This window comes from Condylura cristata, unplaced genomic scaffold, assembly GCF_000260355.1.
Source record: "Condylura cristata isolate star-nosed mole 26May11 unplaced genomic scaffold, ConCri1.0 scaffold00004, whole genome shotgun sequence".
NCBI classification, from domain to species: Eukaryota; Metazoa; Chordata; class Mammalia; order Eulipotyphla; family Talpidae; genus Condylura; species Condylura cristata.
In genome coordinates this window covers 37623807-37637340 of record NW_004567105.1, presented here as the reverse complement: position 1 = coordinate 37637340, position 13534 = coordinate 37623807, and the positions used below count along the sequence as shown (strand labels likewise).

The 13534-nt window shown below is 45.4% G+C and overlaps 1 protein-coding gene across 2 annotated transcripts in view; it reads right to left on the bottom strand.

The window, feature by feature from the left end:
- The window catches only part of SLC38A1 (solute carrier family 38, member 1), a 72785-nt gene extending 59500 nt beyond the window's left edge, over positions 1–13285 (bottom strand). The window contains exons 1-2 of one of the 2 annotated variants that reach the window (XM_004675942.2): positions 13074–13285; positions 962–1076 (exon numbers count right to left, since the gene is read on the bottom strand). The gene's annotated coding sequence lies outside the window, so the exon portion shown is untranslated. Of the gene's footprint in view, positions 1–961; positions 1077–12864; positions 12994–13073 lie in introns of those variants that run through there. The other variant, XM_012735325.1, reaches the window with a different exon arrangement.
- Between the last annotated feature and the right edge of the window lie 249 nt (positions 13286–13534).

Here is a 13534-nt window from a genome sequence, read left to right as displayed (position 1 = left end):
CTGCTCCCCTCAGCAGTGTACTTCATTGATCTGCCTGTTCTGCTCCCTGCTCTGTCTCTGGTGAATCCCCTCCGCGTCTCTGGCCTGTACCCCAGTTCTATATGAATAAATAAATAAATCTTAAAAAAAATAGTATCCCTTCAGTTCATCATGTTCTCACTGTGAGGGCTAATGAGGGGCTCAACAAGTTTAAAAGAGGGTCACATTCAGGGATCTGAAGTAGTTTCAGAGAAATGTCACAATTGGACTGCATCTATGACAACTATATTACTATAGAATCTTTAGAAAGGGGCCTCCCTGGTAGCTGAAGGGCTAAGTCTCAGCACTGTTACCACTATGACCTGAGTTTGATCCCCTAGCAGGGAGCTGACACACACGACACTCCCCTCAGCAGTGGATTTTAATCAATCTGCCTGTTCTGCTCCCCACTCTAGTGAATCCTCTGGTCTACACCCCAGTTCTTCTATGCAAAATCCCCCACAAAACTTCAGAACAGATCTTGTAAAAACACATAGTCCTCCCACCCCAAAAATGGCACATTCTGGTATATTTCCTCTCGCTTGTCTTTTTCTTCTCTTTCCCTTCTTCCTATTCATTCCTTCCCATTTGACGTTGGGACTACACTGTTCTTGGCCTATTTTTTAATGCAGTATATTGCCAATACTTTGAAGAACAGAAGATTTTTTTAAAAACATATTAGGGGCGTGGCAGCCCTCTCCTGACCTGCCTGCTGCTCCCCTCAGCAGTGTACTTTGTCAATCTGCCTGTTCTGCTGCCTACTTTGTCTCTGGTGAATCCTCTCACCGCCCCTGCACCTCTGGCCTGTACCCCAGTTCTGTAAGCATAAATAAATAAATCTTTTATAAAAAAGCATATTAGGTCCTTCTTAATAAATAAGTTTTGTAAAAAATTTAGAAAATATCTCTTTGCAAATGTAGGAGGAAATAAATGGAAAAGGCACCTGTTAACTCAGCAAGCAGGGGCAATCGCAGTGTTCGTGCTGGTGTTGAGTCTCCCAAGGTTTTTCTGTGCACATAGGGTTGACGCCTGACACACGATGGGTACTCGACAAATATCTGTTAAATGAAAAGAATGTGTACCACTGAAAAATACATACAAATTTACAAATGTAAATCACACCATAGAGTTTTTAAAGGAAACATGTCCTCTAAGAAATGGTCTCCTCTTCAAAAAGATACCTGCACCCTCATGTTTACTGTCCAATTATTTACAATTGGACAGACTTGGAAACAGCCAAAATGCCCAAAAGTGGATGACTGGGTTAAAAAGATGTGGTACATATACACAATAGAATATTACCCAGCAACCAAAAAAAAATAATAATAAACACGTCTTTTGCAGCAACATGGATGGAGCTGGAAGGGATCATGCTTAGTGAAATAAGCCAGAAAGAAAAGAAATGGTCTCCTGATGATCAGATTATGCAATTAATTAAAAGGTGAACTAGAGTTATATCGTGGGAAGATCTTGATGTTAATCCAACCACAATTACTATTTCTCAATGTTCCTAATTGGTTACAAATTATAGTTTATTCAGCACAAAACATTTCTGATCCTTTCCAATGCCTGAATACATTATTATCTAGGTATGCTCATTCATATATTTTAGTAATAGTATCAATCAAACACATAAACTTATTCAATACTCTGCATGGTATTATATATCAAAGGACAGAATAAAGAAACTTGTCTGGCTTTACAACACTGAGAGACAATTTTAGCAAGTGAGACCATTCATATAAAATGAGAGTGTACCATAAAATATTTACATGATAGACCAAATTACATGGGAGAGCAAAGACTAAGTTCAGAAGATTTCAGACACAGACACACACACACACACACACACACACACACACGCATGCATGCAAGGAGGGGAGGAGGGAGGGAGGAAATGGGAAAAAAAGGAAGAAAGAAATGGAGGGAAGGAGATAGGAACTAGGGAAATCAGATAAGGTTTACCTATCAAGAGATAGGACTTGAAGTCTGTCTAAAAACAAGGATCTAGAAGGATCTGACTGGGAGTGGGAAAGGCATGACTTGTACTAGGAAAAACGAGTAAAGACATGGAGGCCAAATATACATACACACAGCATTTTAGGATGCTTCAGATTAACACACCGAGAATAGGGTCTGTGGTCTTGAGTAATACAAGTTTTGTAGGTTCATCAGGCAAAGCTGATGAAAAGATTAAAGCAGGAAAACGAAAGCAAAGAATAGGTTGTAAATTAAACGCAATTCAAAATTATTTTTTAAGATCAATGAGCAAAACTATAATTTTGATTGCTGACACACTTTGTGGAGGATTGTTCGGCTCACAATTTTTTCCCAATTTTTTCAAGTCCGTTTTCATAGATGACAAAAAGTTGAGAATTACATTTCCCATTCTTTCACAGTTCAGATTCTACCAATCAGAGAACAGTGGGGGTGGAAGGGGAGCAAAGCCAGCATTTTGCTGGTATAATCCCAGGAGACACAGCGGATAGCTCTGCAGCCGACTACAGATTCCTGGCCATCAGATTTGGTTCAAGTGATGGGTTACTGGGGCAGTTGAAACAGTGGCTTCCTGGTTTCTGGGCTTTGCTGCATCTTACTGGAGTGGTAGTGTTTGGGAACTGAGAGGTAGTGTTTGGGAGCTAATCCTAGAAGGCCAGCCTGGAATCTACTCTTCTAACAATTTTTTTTAAAAGATTTATTTATTTATTCATATAGAACTGGGGTACAGGCCAGGGATGCGGAGGGTGAGAGGATTCACCAGAGACAGAGTGGGGAGGAGAACAGGCAGATCAACGAAGTACACTGCTGAGGAGAGCAGCGGGTGGGTCAGGAGAGGTCTGCCTCACCATGTGGATCTCCTCCAGGGAACCCAACGCATGCAGAAGTGGCTTTAGCTTCTTAGTACTGTGCTTTAACCCGCTGCGCCACCAGGAAGGGCCTCTTCTAACAATTTTATAGAACTTAATTCCCTGTATTAAATCCCTTTTACTTAATAGCCATAGAAAGAGCTTCATTACATTCAGATTAACCTTGACTGAAGCTTTGCTTTTATTTTTCCACCCCTTAAAATTTGACTATGGGGGTTAAGACTCAGTGCTGTCACCACTGCAGCCTGAGTTCTATCCACGGCCAGGGAGCTGACCTACATATGGTGCAGCAGACCTCTCCTGTCTTGCCCACTGCTCCCTTTAGCAGTACGTTTCAGTCAATCGCCAGTTCTGCTCCCCACTCTGTCTCTGGAGAATCCTCTCACCCCCTGTATCTCTGGCCTACACCCCAGTTCTTTCATGCAAAAAAACAAAAATTATTATAGGAAGTTATAATATATATAAGAATGGACAGGATGATACAAGTCCTCATCTACCAAGGTCAACAGTGATCAATTCAGGCCAGTCTTATTCATTTTACTCCAACCATGACCTAGAGTTATTTCAAAACAGACCAGACATCCTATCACCTGTAAATATCTCCAAAATGTAAGAGTTCCTTTTTTTTCTTTCAAAATGTAAGGCTTCTTTTTGTAAACAACATCACTATAGCACAATTAAACTTAGAAATGTACAGTAATTCTTTAACGTCAATATATATCTAGCTACCTATATTTAATTTTACATTTTGTGGTGAATTATTATTGGTTTTCTAATCTGAAGAACTAGTAAGACCCTATCTATCTCAGCCCAGCTCCTAAGAGCCAATGGCAGCAGGAGGTCATGGTTTTCTGCGTGTCCAGCCAAGACCAGGGTGATCCCGCCTGTGCCTGCCTACCCCAGTCAGTATGAACTAATTTTCTACATCTCAGAAGGTTTCAGCCTAAGAAGGCTAACCAAACCATCAGGGACCCTTGTTTTTGGCTAAATTGCATTAACTTGGTATGATAATCCTAGATCCTGACTTGCAGTTTATATACACGAGAGCAACCAAAATGGAAAATGACTGATACATTCAAGTTGATAATCAAAAGTCACTGACCAGGGTGCCTAGGATCTGGACACCACATTCCATCTGAATTATACTGACTTCAAAGTTAAAGTGGATATCCATTTGTTAGGCCGGTGTCTTTGGGAAGTGGGGAATAACACGAATGGCCTTTGGTACTGAGAAGGTTGGGTGTCTACAAGCCTCCCTCTCTCTGCCCATGACTCAGGATTAACAAGTGCTGGTGTGCTGGACTCTACACAGGCCACAAAGCCACTTCCTCTCTGCTGGCTGCCCTGACGCGTGTCAGTCTGCGTATCTGGAAAGTAACCTTTTCTAGAACCTAGAACTACCCCACAGCCTTCTTGGCGCCAAAAATCTCTGAACTACTGGCTCTTACAATTCTGGCCCCACCACTTAGGAGCTATGCGGCCACAGGCACGCAGGCTAACTTCTCTCCTGCCAGCTTCTTCATCTGTTAAGATGAAATGACCGACCTCACAGTTCCTATAAAGAGGTCATGGGCCACACTCACAGTGTCCCTGGTGGGTTCTACTGTGCTCCCAGGATTCACTCCCCTGCCATCTCCTTTTCAAGGTGAGGGGTCTTTTTTCAGTTTGAATTTTCCTCGACTGCCACAGAGGGCACACTATTCACCCATCTCCCCTAACTCGCCCTCACCACATCCTCCTGAGAGATCTTGACTTCCTCTAGCAGCCCTCTCTTCTTCCTGCTCCCACATTCTACTCCACACCCCCAAGTTCTCCCCCATCTAAGGATTCAAGACCCACTGGGCTTCTTCCAGATCTTTTCCTGAAGAATTTTCATTTTATAGAATAGGATCTCTTTGCTCTATGAAATAGGATCTCCTCATAAATACTACTTGTGTGATCACGCCATAACATGGCAGGTGTCTCCTTCTTCGGCGAAATGAGAAGTCTGAAGGGAGGGATGATCTCTCGGTTCGCCTCTGTTCAGAAGAATCCACACAAATTCTTATTGGTCTCCAGTTGCAGCTGGACTTCTCCAAACTGTTACCTCAAACTCCACAAGCCTCAAACTCAACATGTCACCTGACCTCAATTACCTGCTTTCCTGTTTCAGTGACAGATTTTCACACTTGTTCTCATTACTCAAGACATGGACACCGGGTGTCACTCAGAGCAGGATCCTATCTAATCAGCCCCAGGCCCTCGCAACATTCCCTCATTAAATTCCTCTCAGCTCCACAGACCTTCCTCCACACTACCTTCTGATCTGATGTACTATTTCCATATGCAGAATCTTCCTGAACCATGGTCTAGCTGTTCCTTACCACTTTGTGAATCATAACTGTTCCTAAGGTCTACAGGGTGAGGTCCAAAAACTGGAACTTCTAATTCAAAGCCCAGGTTGCTCATATGGTCTTTCTCTCCCACCCCATTCTTCTTGAATCTTCCATCCCTACCTACAACAGATCTAGTCTTATGGCTTTCTGCTCTGTTCACACCATCCCCTTACCCACCAAGCCTCTTCCCTCCTTAACACATTTCTAAGTCTTGTTTTCTTGAGTGGCTTTTTTAAATGCTTATTTTTTTTGTTGTTGAGGTGACATTGGTTTACAATATCATATATGATTTAGAGATACAGGGTTGTTACCACACCATACCCACCAGCAAACACCCTTAGTCTTTTTTTTTTTTTTTTTTTCATAGAAGAACTGGGGTGAGGACCACAGTTGTGGGGGGTGGGGAGAAGACTCACCAGTGACAGAGTGGGGAGCAGAACAGATGAATCTACTGAAATCCACTGCTGAGGGGAACAGCAAGTGAGACAGGATAGGTCTGCTGCATCCTATGTAGGTCAGCTCCATGGCCGGGAAGTGAACTCAGGCTGTTGTGGTGATAGGGCTAAGACTTAACCCGTAGGCCACCTGGGAGGGCTAAAACACCTTAGTCTTAACATTATTTCAAACTAGCCTCCTCTGTGATAGCTTTCTCCAGTGGCCAGCTGTGCTTGATTATTTACTGGTGATGAATTCTTACAGCATTTCTGTATAGACTATTCATTAGCTTATAACAAGGGTTCTCTTGTGTTTTAATAATATTTATATACTGTTATCGCTCCCCCTAACATTTTCAACTCCTTGAGGTCAAGGAAAGGAACATAACTTCATAGCTCCCTAGAAGATAGCCATATCAAGTATGTCTTACTATAGTAAAACATGGAAATTATGTTACATTTAAAACGGAAAAATGCTATAAAGCTGTAAAACCTTTATCATCAATACCCTGGCCACATTGCTTGGAATCCTGGTACAATTCTAGAAGTCTACAGAAAGAATTGCAGTAAAACAGAGGCTCTGAGATAGAGACAATTTGTTTCCCAGGGATATTTGGCAGTGTTTGGAGACATATTTGGGGTCATAGGTTAGGGGACACTGTGGGCTTCTAGTCGAGGGAGACCACACTGCTGAATGTCCAGTGTACGGGAGCACTGGCCCCAGCTGAGAGTGCTGTGGACCCATGTGGGTAGTGCCCAGGGTGGGAGGCCCATGCTAGCAGAAGTGCATCTGTGCTGGCTATTTTCCCTCTTGCCCACCTGGCCCTATTTCATCCCAGTGTGAACACCTGCTTCTACTGCTCTCACTCCACATTACCCATATATCATTTAAGTAATCTGTCCATCAATACGCCTATCACGTGTCTGGAAATGAACCTGTCCACATTCAGATGTTTTGAAATGACTCTGACTTCTTGAAGACAGAAAGTCCAGAATTAAATGAGTCAGCCTATAACTCTAGATAGTGTATAGACTGTGTAATACATTAAAAAAAAAATGGTGCCCTCCCTGGTGGCACAAGGGGGTTAATCTGCCTGGTCTGTTATCCACTCTATCTTTGGAGAATCCTCTCACACATACACCTCCCCCTTCTCCACACCTCTGGCCTATACCCCAGTTCTTGTATGCATAAATAAATAGATCTTTTAAAAGCAAAAACACACAAGGGGCTCCCTGATGGTGCAGATGTTAAAGTCTCAGTGCTATCAAGCTACCCCAGCCTCTGCAGCCTGAGTTGGATCCCCGACCAGAAAGCTGACCCACAGCAGACCTCTCCTGTCTCGCCTGCTGCTCCCCTCAGCAGTGTAATTCAGTAGATCCATCAGTTCTGTTCTCCACTCTGTCTCTGGGGAATCCTCTCACTATCCCCCTGCTCCACACTTCTGGCTTACACCCCAGATCTTGCATGCACAAATAAATAAATCTTTAAAAAAAAATCAATCACTTGAAGATTGTTTAATTAGAATTATGCATGTAGGCCCTCCCTGGTGGCGCAGCGGGTTAAAGCACTGCACTGAGAAGCTAAAGCTACTTCAGCATGAGTTCGATTCCCACCTGCCCCGGAGGTCTCCCACATGGCGTGGCAGACCTCTCCTGGCCCGCCCGCTGCTCCCCTCAGCAGTGTACTTCATCCATCTGCCTGTTCTGCTCCCCACTCTGTCTATGGTGAAGCCTCTCACCGCCCCTGAGCCTCTGGCATGTATCCCAGTTCTGTATGTACAAATAAAAAAAAAAAAAGAATTATGCATGTATTTGGGCAGGCGGAATGTCAACAAAATTTTAAATCCTTTCATCAGCAGATAAGTCACAGACTTTAATGATTACAAAATTGGGTACAGTTTAAAACAGCCTAGAATATTACAACCTTTTAGGAAACTTTTTTTTCCCCTGGGTGTTTTTGCTCAAATGGTATTTGTGATCAAGGGCTGCTACTGAAAACTAAAAACAGTAAGTGGGACTTTCTTTGTTTTTAAACTCTAGCTAAGCTATAGCAATTAATTCTCAATGAAACATTCTGGAAATAATGAAAAATTTTAAATGAGGGTCATTTGTAAAAGGAAACATTTAAAAATATGTTTTTATTTGAAAAAAAGAATACATTCTAAAGCCAAATGATGTCATAGTCCTTGAAAATATTTTCTCTTCTCTCTGGGCCTCCATTTTCCCACCTTAAAAGAGGAAAGTCAGATCAACTGAAGCTTTCTCAAGGATCTCTCCCTGCTCTTAAATCCTCTGAATGTATGATGTTATAAGCTGTTTTTTTTTTTTAAAGATTTATTTATTTATTCATACAGAACTGGGGTACAGGCCAGAGGCTCAGGGGCGGTGAGAGGCTTCACCAGAGACAGAGTGGGGAGCAGAACAGGCAGATCGACGAAGTACACTGCTGAGGGGAGCAGCGGGCGGGTCAGGAGAGGTCTGGCTCGCCATGTGGTCTCCTCCGGGGCAGGCGGCAGGCAGGAATCGAACTCATACGGAAGTGGCTTCAGATTCTCAGTGCTGTGCTTTAACCCGCTGCGCCACCAGGGAGGGCCTATAAGCTGTTTTATAATCAATCACTTTCAGAGATAAGAAGATGGTTTTGTGGACAAATCTTTTGAATAAGTGACCTAGACCAGTAACCCACAATTCTGAATGTAGATAGCAACCACCTCTGGGAATTAAACAAACAAACAAACAAACAGTGATATACTCCCTAGCCCCAACTGCACGTGATTTACTTGGTCTAAAATGGGATCCAAGCTTAAGTACTTTAAATGTTCCCCAGAGAATACTAATGTTCAGTCAGCATTAAGATCTCCAGATTTAGACTAAAGGTTAAAAACAAATCTAGCCAGGTCCAGGTAGGTTAAAAACAAGGAAGCAAAGCAGAGTACATGATTGTGTTCTAGTCGTGTCCCACCTATTCCAGTGGAAATAAGCCAGATCCTACTGTGACCCATTTATTTTAGTAAGAAGAGCCAGATCTCGGCCCTCCCTGGTGGCACAGCGGGTTAAAGCACAGCACTAAGAAGCTAACGCCATTTCAACATGAGTTTGAACCCTGCCTGCCCTGGAGGTGACCCACATGGTACAGCAGACCTATCCTGATCGCTCACAGCTCCCCTTAGCAGTGTACTTCATTTGGCCTGTTCTGTTCCCTATTCGTCTCTGGTGAATCCTCTCACTGCCCCTACACCTCTGGCTTGTACCCCAGTTCTGAATGCATAAATAAATCTTTAAAAAAAAAAAAAAAGAAAAGAACATCCAGATCTTTATAAGAAAGCCAGAAATCCAGATTTAACATGGAATTCTGATTTTTAGATATTGGCAACTAATTCCAAACAATTTTAAGAGAAAATGTAAGTCACGGCCCTCTCTGGCAGTACAGAGGGTTGAAGCACAGCACTGAGAATCTAAGGACACTTCCGCATGAGTTCGATTCCCACCTGCCCCAGAGGTGACCACATGGTGTGGCAGACCTCTCCTGACCCGCCCACTGCTCCCCTCAGCAGTGTACTTCGTCGATCTGCCTGTTCTGCTCCCCACTCTGTCTCTGGTGAAGCCTCTCACCGCCCCTGAGCCTCTGACCTGTACCCCAGTTCTGTATGCACAAATAAATAAATAAAGAAGAAAAAGAAAAAAGAAAAAAAAGAAAAAATGTAAGTCACATAAAACCCACAGACTTCATTTACTTCTACAGCCACCAGTTTGCAACCTAAACAAAACCAGTTCAATCAATAATACACACATTTTCTCTCACCGTCTCTCGAGCTTTCCCCTAACTTGGGCTACAGCCTATCCCTTTCTTTTTCCTTTCCATTGTCTCTTTTCCAGTCTCCTTCATCATTCCATTACTAAGAAATGGAAACTGACATCCACACGCTAAATCTTTTATACAGTGCTGACTGTATCATTGGGCAGGCTTCCGTGCCTGGGAAAACTCAGGTTATAAGTTGTAACTTGAGGCCACCACTGAGTTATGTCAACAACTTACTGATTTAGTCAAATAAGGGGGAAAGTGGTCAAGCTCCTAATTTCACACTATTAGGGCTTTTCATCAAGCCACCTATGGAGACTTTGATTAATTTCTAATTTTGTTTTGTTTTTAAATCTAAACGACTGCATGTGTGAATTACCCCAGTGTTAAGTTTTGTTTGTTTGTTTGTTTGTTTTATTCCCATACCTCGGGTCCACCCCAAGTCAACTATACCTGACTCTCCAAAGATGGCATCTGAGTAGCTTTTAAAGGTTGCCATGTGAAGTCACAGCTGAGAACCACTAACTAAACCCATCTCGTAAACCTGCAGGTTAGCAATGGGTTTGACTGGACATGGTTAAAGGTTTGCACAGCTCTGTTCTCATTATATCTTCCCAATTCTTGGACACTATTAATAGCACCAGACAGATGAAAAATGAAGCATAAAAATGTTAAATGAATTGTCTGAGTATATTCATCTAGTTATTAGCAAAAACGCACAGTCTCTGGGTTTCACTTGAGGCAGGGTCCCTGGATTGCAAAACCAGTGCTTGGAAAGCTTCCCCAAACCAGTGAGCCTTCCCTGAATTCCTTTACTGTTAAGAAGTACCCAAACATACCAGCTGGGCACCAATGAATCTACTGTGATCAAGGTTTAGAACTAAGCATAGCACTATTTTCAAAAGACGCAGTTGAGGGTCAGAGTTCCCAAGCATCCCTTTCCGGAGTCTACATAGGATTTGAATGAATTCACTGGTGCTCACATGCTTCCCAGCCCAAGCCACCTTTGATAGAGGCATATTCTCCTGGACACAGAAAAGATTGGGGTAGTTTCCATAAAGATATTTCTGAAAGTCACTTCTAAGTGATTAAATATTCACAGAATATCAGTGGAATTTTACCGATCAACTTTCTCCATCTCTCCTGAGAAATGAGAAAACTGAAACCCCATTTAACCCAATACAGATGTGTGCCAGCATCAAGGCACACACTGGACAGCCATTTCCTTAATTAAATCTTCAGGATAACGCAGCAAGGGGGATACCACTCCCCCCCCCCCATATTATCATCACAATCCCACTTGAAGCAAAAGAAACAAACTAAAGTTTGGAAATGTTCAACAATTGGTCCAGGACACACAGGTGACTTTCTGTCCTGCCTGATTCAAAGCCCCAAGGCCTTCTCCTGCTATCAAGAGGTGAGAGAAGTCTTTGGCCAAGATTCTAATGCAACATGCATTTATTTAGTAGCTATTATATTATGTTCATTAGGGCCACAGTGAAAACTGATTTTTGCCCTCAAGGATCACTCAGAGGTGGGGAAAGACGAGATTTGTTAAGAACCAGATGCCTGGCTTTCCAGTCTCAGCACCAATGACACCCTCCTAGAGACCCTCCCAAAATGTGCCCAATTTCAAGCATCCTTTCCAATTTACAAGAGCATTCATTTAACTGTCAAAATTTCTGACACATGTGTGTTCTGTCTGTCTCTCCCAGGAGAAGGTACTTTCACAGATATTTATATTGCCTGTCTGTCACAGAATAAATAAAATACTTTCTGAATATCATTGGGCAAAAAAGAAGCGAATAAACCTCATCTAGGTTAAGGTCTCAAAGCAAACTAGGCGAGTTTCCCGAGGCGACATCCCGAGAAATGAAGTGCTTCTGAAGAAGAAAGCCACTTTGAGGTTAGAGCTAACCAAATCCAGAGGGCACACGTATCCCTGCCCCGACCTGGCTGTTCTGCACGGATTTCTAGAATAACCACCCGCCTGCGATGTTTAATAACCAGGCCAGTCAGCCACCTTGCTCAGGTTTTATTTCCGTTGCCCTTCTGACGTCAGAAAAAGCACGAGTTGCAGTTTCTTCCACCAAGGTGACAAATTACAGCCTTCTGGGCCCTGCAGTTTGCAAACCATTTATTCTCTCCTCCATATATATATATATATATATATATATACATATATACATATATATGTATATATATAACTATATATATACATAATTATATATATATACATATATATATAATTAAGAACCCACAGCAGAAATGTTCAGTCTTTCCAATGCACACAAATACCGTTTCTTAGCAGTGGGGTCTTTCCTCCTATTACACACAGCAGCTCAGATCCACCAAAGAAGAAACGTGATCTTGGCTGTAGCTGGGTTTCCACCGGAGACACCGTGATATAAAAGCCCTGAGTTGGCGCCGCGGAGCGAGACACAAAGGACTCTCAATTATAGCCCCACTTTGCCTAGCCAAAGAACGCCTGTGAATGGAATCCCCAGCAAAGCAACCAAGCTCAGACCGCGGAATTTCTTTTGCCGCGATAAGCAATAGTACCTTTTCCGCCCAGACTACCCGGAGCGGATTTCGTCTCGAAAAGGAGCCCTGAGAACCCCCGGTGGGGGGCCGCGTGGGTTCTCAGTGGGTGACGACAGGTTGGACGGTGGATTACGGCTGGGGTAACCGGCTCACCCAGGCGCTCACGAGGCACACGCGCGCTTTCCTGTCAGCACCCATCCCGCGAGTCTACGGGCTTTTCGAGGCAACATTCAGGGCGGCGAGAGAGTTGCAACGCGGCCGGAGCCGAGGGGAGCGCGGTCCCACCCCCGCGCTGCGCAGATCGCGGCCTTTTGTATGCCAGCTCCGCGGGATCCCGGCTCTCAGAACCAGACTCCCCCCTCTAGCTCCTTCTTCAGCTCCAAAAAGGCCTCTCGGGGCGAGAAGGGCCAGTGAGTCACCTTCAGCATTCAGTAGCAATCTCCCCGCGTCCTCCAGCTTCCTTCCGTAACCGGGGGGAGGGGGCGCGGAGCTCCAAAACCCCGCGGCAAAGACGCTCCCTCTCCCGCAAGCCCGCAGCCCCGCTCCCAGAGCGGCGGCCAGCCCCCGGATCCCCGCGGGTCTCCCGCACTCCGCCGGGACCTTGCGCGCCCTCCCCCGAGCCCGGAGGACACAGTACAGTCCTCGCACGTCAGGGTTCAAACATCCGCCAGGTGTGCGGCCTCGTCCTCGTGTCTGCCGAGCCCCCTCCAGAGTCGTGAGGTTCTCACCAGATGCACAACCTCACCAGATGCGATGGCTCACACGGAAAAAAACAGACCCCAAAGTAAGCCACGGCTCCTCGTAGGCGAAGCCAAGACCCTTCTTACTTTGCGTTGCGGCATGCGCTCGGAAGAACCGCGGGCAGGTCCTTTCCTTCCCCTAAAGCAAAACCCGAGGTAGCCGCACCGCCGTGCACTCCCTCGCCGTGCGGCGACTCCTGGGTCTCCCGCCCCAGCCTGAGCATCCTTCCTTCCCGCCGTTCCCCCCGGGATGTTAAATCGCCTCACGCTCCCCCCGGGACGTTAAATCGCCTCACCTCGGGCAATAAAAGGAACGTGGCTAGAGGAGCCGCCAAGGGTCCGCCCTGCCGGGATGTCCACCGGCCGCGCGCTGTCCTTTGTGTCAAGGTCTGGCGGCCTCTCGGGAAAGAGGCGCCGCAGCGGGCGGGCGGGTGAGCTCCCGGCGGGAGCCTGGGCGCAGGGGCGGGTTCCCGCGGAGGCGAAGAACGAGGCTTCCAGCGACCTTCAGCAGCCGCTCCGCTGCCCCAGTCTGCGCTCTCCCGCTTGCCTCCTCCTTTCGAAACCGATTGCATCAGCACCCCCCACCCTCACCCCCACCCCCACGCCACCCGCCGGCCTCGGACTCACACCGACACGCCCGGGCGCTGCGGGGCTCGGGTCCGAGGCATCTCCTACTGCCGAGAGGAAGGCCCTCGCGCGGCCATGGCGCGGGTTTCACGGAACGGTCCGGGAATCCATGCCTCCTGCCTCCACCGCG